Source organism: Dendronephthya gigantea, unplaced genomic scaffold (assembly GCF_004324835.1).
Source record: "Dendronephthya gigantea isolate DGI-Jeju-01 unplaced genomic scaffold, DenGig_1.0 000048F, whole genome shotgun sequence".
NCBI lineage: Eukaryota > Metazoa > Cnidaria > Anthozoa > Malacalcyonacea > Nephtheidae > Dendronephthya > Dendronephthya gigantea.
This window is the reverse complement of record NW_021163058.1, coordinates 385,026-392,674: the sequence shown is the minus strand read 5'-3', so window position 1 is coordinate 392,674 and position 7,649 is coordinate 385,026.

Here is a 7,649-nt window from a genome sequence, read left to right as displayed (position 1 = left end):
TTCTATAATAAACATAATTGCAGAGAGATGAGTCCGTGATTAACGCACTGAGGTGCGAGGATTCACCGACTGACCTGCAAGTATGTTTAGTTTTTACTTTTTATCTCATCCCTTTTCGGGAAGAAGTGTTCAGAAAGTTACGTATAGTTTTCGAGTTTGGAGGCACCTGCTCTTAGTCAATAGGATCACAGCTTTTACACTGGGTATGGGATAAAAAGTTAATTTTTTTGTGAGTGTCAATATTTAAAAAGATATCCAAATAATTGAGACGATTTTAATTCATGTTTGAACTGATTCATGCCTTTGTTTGGTTAAAGATTATTAAAACGTAAGGTTTACAGCTGCATTAGCATAAAAGAGAAAGTATAAAAACAGCGTTGGAAAGCGGAAATTTTGTCTGTAAAACAGAGGGTATCCAAACGTATACACTGTTGGTAAGTTACCTTTTCAAATTTTATAAGAAGTATTTACCTAAAATTGCATGATTCAGTGAAATTGTTTGGAAGCTATCTTCTACTAATTTCGCGTTATTTGTGCATTTTTACAGATTTGGCTCGCATTTTTTGTATTTAAAATATGATTGCGTTCATTTTATTTGGAGTATTTGCACACTCGCAATTCCTTCTTAGTGAAGCAAGATCAAGGCGCTACGCGTAAGTATTTCCTAAACGGTAAAGAAATTGATACACAAATAGGTAATAATGATATGCTTCAATAGCGCACTGCCAACTTATTAACGCATTTTCATAACTGTAAACTCACGCAATAAATATGAATTATTTATTGAAACAACAAGAACAGCACGATATTTACAAAACGATAAAGCATGACAAAATAGAAGCGCGCGAACAACGTATTTCTGCGCATGTCCTAGTTTCCAGTCCTTACACTGCCTTTTCCTAAGAATGAACTGTGTCCCACAGTTTAATTAAATGTTAGTTTCGTATGGAGCAAGCCAGCCCGGTGGTCTTCGCTGTCGTTGAGGCCTTCCTTCAGGTTCCGGCACCGCTGGTTCTGCTTCGTCTTGACGCTGCTGTACCTCGCGTTCGGCGGCGGTATCTGGACCGTCTACAATGACAACGTCATTCCTGTTCTCGACTGTATCACCGTCCTCAGCTACATGTTGTCTAGGGGTTTGTTCTGGTTGTACGGTTTCTTCCTGCAACCCTGTGGTCTCGTAAAATCGTTTTAACTGATTGTGATGGACAATCCTTCTCTTCAACCCAACCTTGCTAGAGCCCACGTACTTTATTCTGTATACTACATCCCCTAGGCGTTTAATAACTTCCCATGGACCCGTCCAAGGTTTGTTCAGCTTCATACATCTCCCTTTCCTGGTCTTCTTATCTTTCCACATTACGAGATCTCCTTCTTTGTAAACATTTCCCTTTGCCCACCTGTCGTAATAATGTTTTTGTGTTCTGTGGGAAGACTCGAGCGTTTCCCTGCTGCATTCAAACGCTTTAGTAATTCTTTTCTTCAGTTCCGTTGCGTACTCAGTGTGAGATTTTTTATTTACAGTTTGTTGATCATTCATAGCAAGGTCGCATGGTAGACGGAGTTCTCTGCCATATTCGAGGTAACTAGGGGTGTAACCGGTGGAGCTGTGAACTGCTGTATTGTATGCAAAACATGTAGACGACACATACAAGTCCCAATTTCGTTGGTCCTCCGCAACAACCTTGGCTAGCATGTTATTCACGGTACGAATGCTCCTTTCTGACGCCCCATCTGACTGTGGATGGAAAGGTGTTGTTTGTGTGTTCCAAATTTCTAAAAACGAACACACTTCACGGATAATTTCAGCTGTTAGATTCTTCCCTTGATCATGGTGGAGTTGTTCGGGTGCTCCATGTCGAGGGATCCAACCATCAAAGACTTTCTTTGCTATTGTTTCGGCCTTCTGATTTCTTAATGGAAATAATTCTAACCACTTTGTAAAGTGATCGACCACTACTAAACAATAACGGTATCCACGCGAACTTTGTGCATATTCAACGATATCCATAGTAACCAGTTCCCCGGGGCGGCATGTAGAAATTGATTGAAGTGGGGCTCTTTGGGTTGGTACCGGATTTCTTCTACGTTGACACATTTCGCACTTTGTGCACCAATCTTCAATTTCGGATGACATTAGGGGCCAGAAATACTTATCCTTGATCCTTTGCATTGTCTTCTTGAAACCGAAATGTCCCAAATCATTATGCATCATGTGTAGTACTCTAGGAATTAAACTACGGGGGATCACTATTGTACTCTTCCCATCGTTACTGTCATAATGGCACAAAACATTGTCTTTCCGTACATATAAGTTCGGTAGTTCGTCCTCGAATGCCTTTAATTCCATGTCCGTGGTATTTATTTGTCGTATTCCCGATTGTAACATGGATTTCACTTGGTTTATCTTTTCACAACCTTCTTGTCGCTGGCGAATGTATTCTAAATTCCAGGGTGTTGGTTCTCGCGTTGTAACATTTCGAATCCTACTCAAGGCATCCGCCACTGTGTTACTTCGTCCAGGGATATGCTTAACCGAGAACTGAAACTCACGAATTTTGTCAACCCACCGCCACAGGCGGCCACTATGTTCTTTCGTTCGCGTTAGCAGCCATTTAAGAGATTGGTGATCCGTGTATAAATCGAACTGATTTCCCAAAACATAAGGACGATACGCTTTCAGTGCTTCAACTACTGCCAAGCACTCCTTCTCCGTGGTGGAGTAGTTCATTTCGGCTTTATGTAGTTTTCTTCCTCCGAACGCAACCGGTCGCTTTAGGCCAGATCTATCAGCCTGCTCGAGATAGTAACCAACAGCATAATCTGAAGCGTCACATGTCACAGAGAAACGACCAACACGTTGTGGAAGTTTCAATGTTACCGAAGAACATAACCGTTCTTTCAGAAGGTCAAACGCAGCCTGGCATTCCCTTGTCCATAGAAATTGTTCTTTGTTTAAAAGGTTGTGGAGTGGAACGGCTATTTCGGCAAAATCTTTCACAAATCTCCTCCAGAACGTGCATACTCCCAGAAACCGTCGCAATTCATCCTCGCTTTCCGGGGCTTTCCAATTCTTGATTATATCGAGTTTCTCAGGTAGTGGTTTAACACCAGTATTGTCGATAACATGACCCAGGAATCTTACGGAACGTTTCGCAAACTGGCATTTCTTGCCAGATAATTTAAAACCAGCTCTTCTTACCATCTCAAGCAATTTCTGAATTCCTTGCAAATGCTTGTCAAAAGATCCGTGGAAACAGATAACATCGTCAAGATATGCCATGATATCCTCAGTCTCCAATACTTGAACCATGTCCTCGACAACAGATTGAAAGGTTGCCGGTGCCCCTGCCAGCCCATAGGGCATCCTACAGTACTGAAATAATCCATATGGAGATACAAACGCCGTTTTTTCTCTGTCCTCTTCCGCAACTTCAACTTGGTGGTACCCAGATACCATATCTATTGATGTGAAATAGGATGCTCCAGCTAAACGATCAAGTGTTTCAGTTAAGTTAGGTAATGGGTAACTTGGAAACATTGTGGCTTCATTTAACTTTCGATAATCAACACATATCCGCAGGTCTCCTGATGATTTTCGAACTAGGACTAAAGGACTTGCCCATTCCGAACACGATTTCTCAATTATTCCATCTTTCAGCATATTTCTCAAATCGTTTTTAACCTCTTTCTGGTATGCAAATGGGATACGTCGTAATGGTTGTTTGACTGGTACTGTACCTGGTTTCAGGTGTATGTGATGTTTTGTCCCTAACTTGCATGTCCCTAGGTCTCGTTTGTTCTTGGAGAAAACATCTGAGTAGGAAATGAGCAGCTTTTCAAGTTGTTCTTTTTCCTGCGCCTTTAGGTCAGTCTGACTTATTTCAATCCCAATATCTTGCAAAACATTAATATTCTCAGTCTGGATAGAAGAGACAGTTGGATGTTGATCATCCTGGATCTGGTAGTCGTTAGCCGTGTCAAATACCTCTTCAATCTCAGAAAGTTTCCCAATTTTTTGATTTTTGAACAATGTAACATTATGAAAGTTCAGATTTACTGCCTTTACCATAAAACTGCCATCCTTACTTGGTTGTACAACAGTTTTAGTTAGCAGTACCCCACCAGGTGTTTTACCTGACTCGAAAATCCCATTTCGACTGGTCTGATCTTTTGCTCGCATTTGGATTAGTAATTGGTGTCTGGCTGGAAGTTCTACAGTACATTTTGCAATAACTGGGATGGAATGATCTTCCTTTATAATCCGAACATGTTGGGTATAATCAAATAAAGGAATAGCTATGTCATCTAACCAAAGTTTATTATCCTTGAAACCCCAGGAACTCTTGTGGTGCTCAGCTATAAAATCTGCTCCGAGAACTGATTCTGTTAATTGTTCCACAACAAGAAACTTCCAAGTTGTATTTAAACTCCCCAAGTTCACAAGTACCTCAGTCTCACCCTTAACAATAATTGGCTGATGAGTTATTGAAACTGGATGCACTTGGGATTCTTTAATTATTAACCCAGGAATTTCTGCAGAAATTAAGCTTACTTCTGCACCTGTATCTATTAGGAAGTTTGTCTCAACATTGTTCACAGTAGCTCTGACATGATAACCTTTGTTATTATTTACCTTTTGTACTGTGTTTACTTTCAGTTGTTCCCCTGAACTTCGATAAGGGTACATGGTGGTCCCTCTTTGGTTACCTAAGGCTGGGCCCGGGACCCTGGGCCAGCCTCTTTCTCGTTTAAAGATGGGCAGCTTCGAGCCCAGTGTCCTTGTCCTTTACATGCTCGACAGATATCAGTGGGTTTGGGGCCAGGTCTCACTTTTCCTCCCACACGTTTTCCTGCTTTCTTTACAACTCCAGCCTTTTTAATCATTTCCTCAACTTTCTGCTCAACTGTTCTTTGAACAAGATTCTCCAGGTTGCCATGCTCATTACCTTTATCTTCAGGTATCTCCATTGCTGCTGACACTTTCTTGGTCACACTCTGTTCCTCTTCTAGTGTAGAAATTTGCTTGAGAATGCTTTCAACTGGCCTTTTTAGAAGATCATCTTGTCGAATCAACACCTCCTTTAGATCTTTATCCAGACCATTGATGAACTGACATAATACATCTTCATTCTTTCTCTTATTGTAGAAGTCTAGTGCCCCTTCTTGCTTAACTCTTTCATTCTTGACTTCTTCACTTGCTTCTTCAGGCAAGGGGTCAACCTTAGGAGGACTATAAGCCCTTTCGTATGCCAATCTTAGCTCTGATAGATAGGAATGCAATGTCTCTCCACTCTTCCTGCTTCTACCATTAAATACTTTCTTGTATTTTAACAATGCAAGACCGCCCTCGTACCTTTCTTTCAGCGCACCGGAAAGTTCTCTATAGCTCCTCCGTACGGAATCAGGTTGCTGATGGTAGAAAGCCTTTGCATCCTCAGTCAAAAATACAGCAAGAAATTGACCAGCCTTCTCATCCGACCACTCGTTCACGGCCACATAAATCTCAAAATCTCGAAGAAACTCGCGGATATCTTCCTCCCCAGAAAACTTCTTGTCTGGGAGAACAATCTTCGTCGATCCCATGCTGCCACCAGTGTAAACTCACGCAATAAATATGAATTATTTATTGAAACAACAAGAACAGCACGATATTTACAAAACGATAAAGCATGACAAAATAGAAGCGCGCGAACAACGTATTTCTGCGCATGTCCTAGTTTCCAGTCCTTACATAACCTCGTTCGTAACTATATTCAGAAATAAATTGCTTTTAGAAAGCTGATTTCCATTACAATTGTTTATTGCATTCTTCAGATCCAACCATCTTAAAGCTTCTTTATGCTTGAAAGTCTTTTCCTGGCTGAAACTCAGTAAACATGAATATATATATATTGAAGCCAGCTATCAGCTACAATTTATTTCTACTTGGTTTTTGCAGGAAAACAAGTTTTATCCCACCCTATATTTACACCCTTTATATCTTACAGATGTATCGATGGTTACTGTGCTATGGATGCCTGTAGAAATAGTCCAGGCTCATTTAGATCGACATATTGTTGGGTTGCTGATGGTGCTGGTTACCTAACATGCGGTGGTAATTCCAACTGCAAAAACGCGGCTGAAGATTGGGGTTCATGCTATTTTACCTCCTGTGGCTTTGACAGAGCACCAGACCCCAGGAAAGATTTTACAAAAACCTGTGATTACAAGAATGCCAAGATGGTCAGAGACTTGTCGAATCAGTGTAGCGCGCCAGGGTATAGTTTTGATTCCTGGGTTCGAGAGTACAAAGTTACACGCGACATCTATAACAAGTTTCAACCATGTACCGGTGATTTGATTGAGGAGTCCGCTAAGAAAGTGATCAAGTTCTGCTATTGTTATAATTTCTGCGGTCAAGGACAAACATACAATGGTTGTGAAGTGGATGGTCTTAATGGGAGACTGGATCTTAACAAAAATCTCTTCAGTGGCTATTCAGCAACGTAAATATATACTTCAGTTTTTGTAGCGGGATGTCTAAATATTACGACATGGGGGGACCTCCCTGGCAGCTAAGTAGCGGAGGACAATTCAAATCTAAGAATATTAAAGACTCTCTAATTTCACACGGTTTACCGTCTGCCGGCCGTTTCTAAATAATAATGACCCGGCATGTTTCAATTTGTCAGCCTGGAAACAAGATAGCCGTTGAATAGGTTAACAGCTCTCCTAGGATCAAGCTAATTCTACCAGTAGCGTAGCCAGCCTGGCTATTTAGTACTATGTTTTTTTTATTTTATATAGTTGCCGAATTGATTGCAAACCAAAAGATAAGGTAAGTGATCTCACTGATATCCTACTTAAGTGTCATATTTTGTACAGAAGCTAAATGACTATGAAAACTAAATAGGCAGAGTGTAAAAAACAACTACCTTTCAGTTAGAACAAGTTGGCAGGAAGACTAATCGCTACAATAAACCAAGCAAGTACAGCTTCTCTGTCAGCGAAGGAACAACAGTTACCAGAACCTCATCTGGGGGTGGCAGTACTTCACACAGTATCAGTGCTAATGTTGGTCTTAGTCTAAAGAGTACATTCTCTGCTGGTCTTGGTTATTCGCAAACAACATCTTATGATTGGAGTCAGAGTTCTGCGACTGCCTTCGCGAGGACAATCACCCACCAAGTCAGCGTTGATGTTCAACCCGGAGATACGGTGACCGTATATCAAGTCGTTGGGATTTGTGACAACACCGATGGAAACAAATACAGAATTGTCACAAACACTCTTGTGGTGGAAGGAGGGAAATCTAAGGAAACCATTGAGGTCAACTGAAACCTCAACTAAAATGAAATGTACGTGTAAGCGAAAGTGCTTAAATCAATAAATTGATTTCTCTCATGAATGTTTTGTGTGAATAAAAATAGCTATAAAATAACAAATGACGCGCTTCCTATCAGCAAAAATTATGGTTGTCGACTTGATACGCTGCTGTAAGATTGACCTGAACATGCATGGCAAGGGATATGAAAATATGCAAGTGAAGAATTAGGCAGGAATTGTGATGAAAGCACACGTATTAATTCATTCTCCAAACGAATCATTTCATGACTATTTTGTTCATTGAAGAGTTGAATGAATCCGGATTGCATTATTTTATCAGTTTC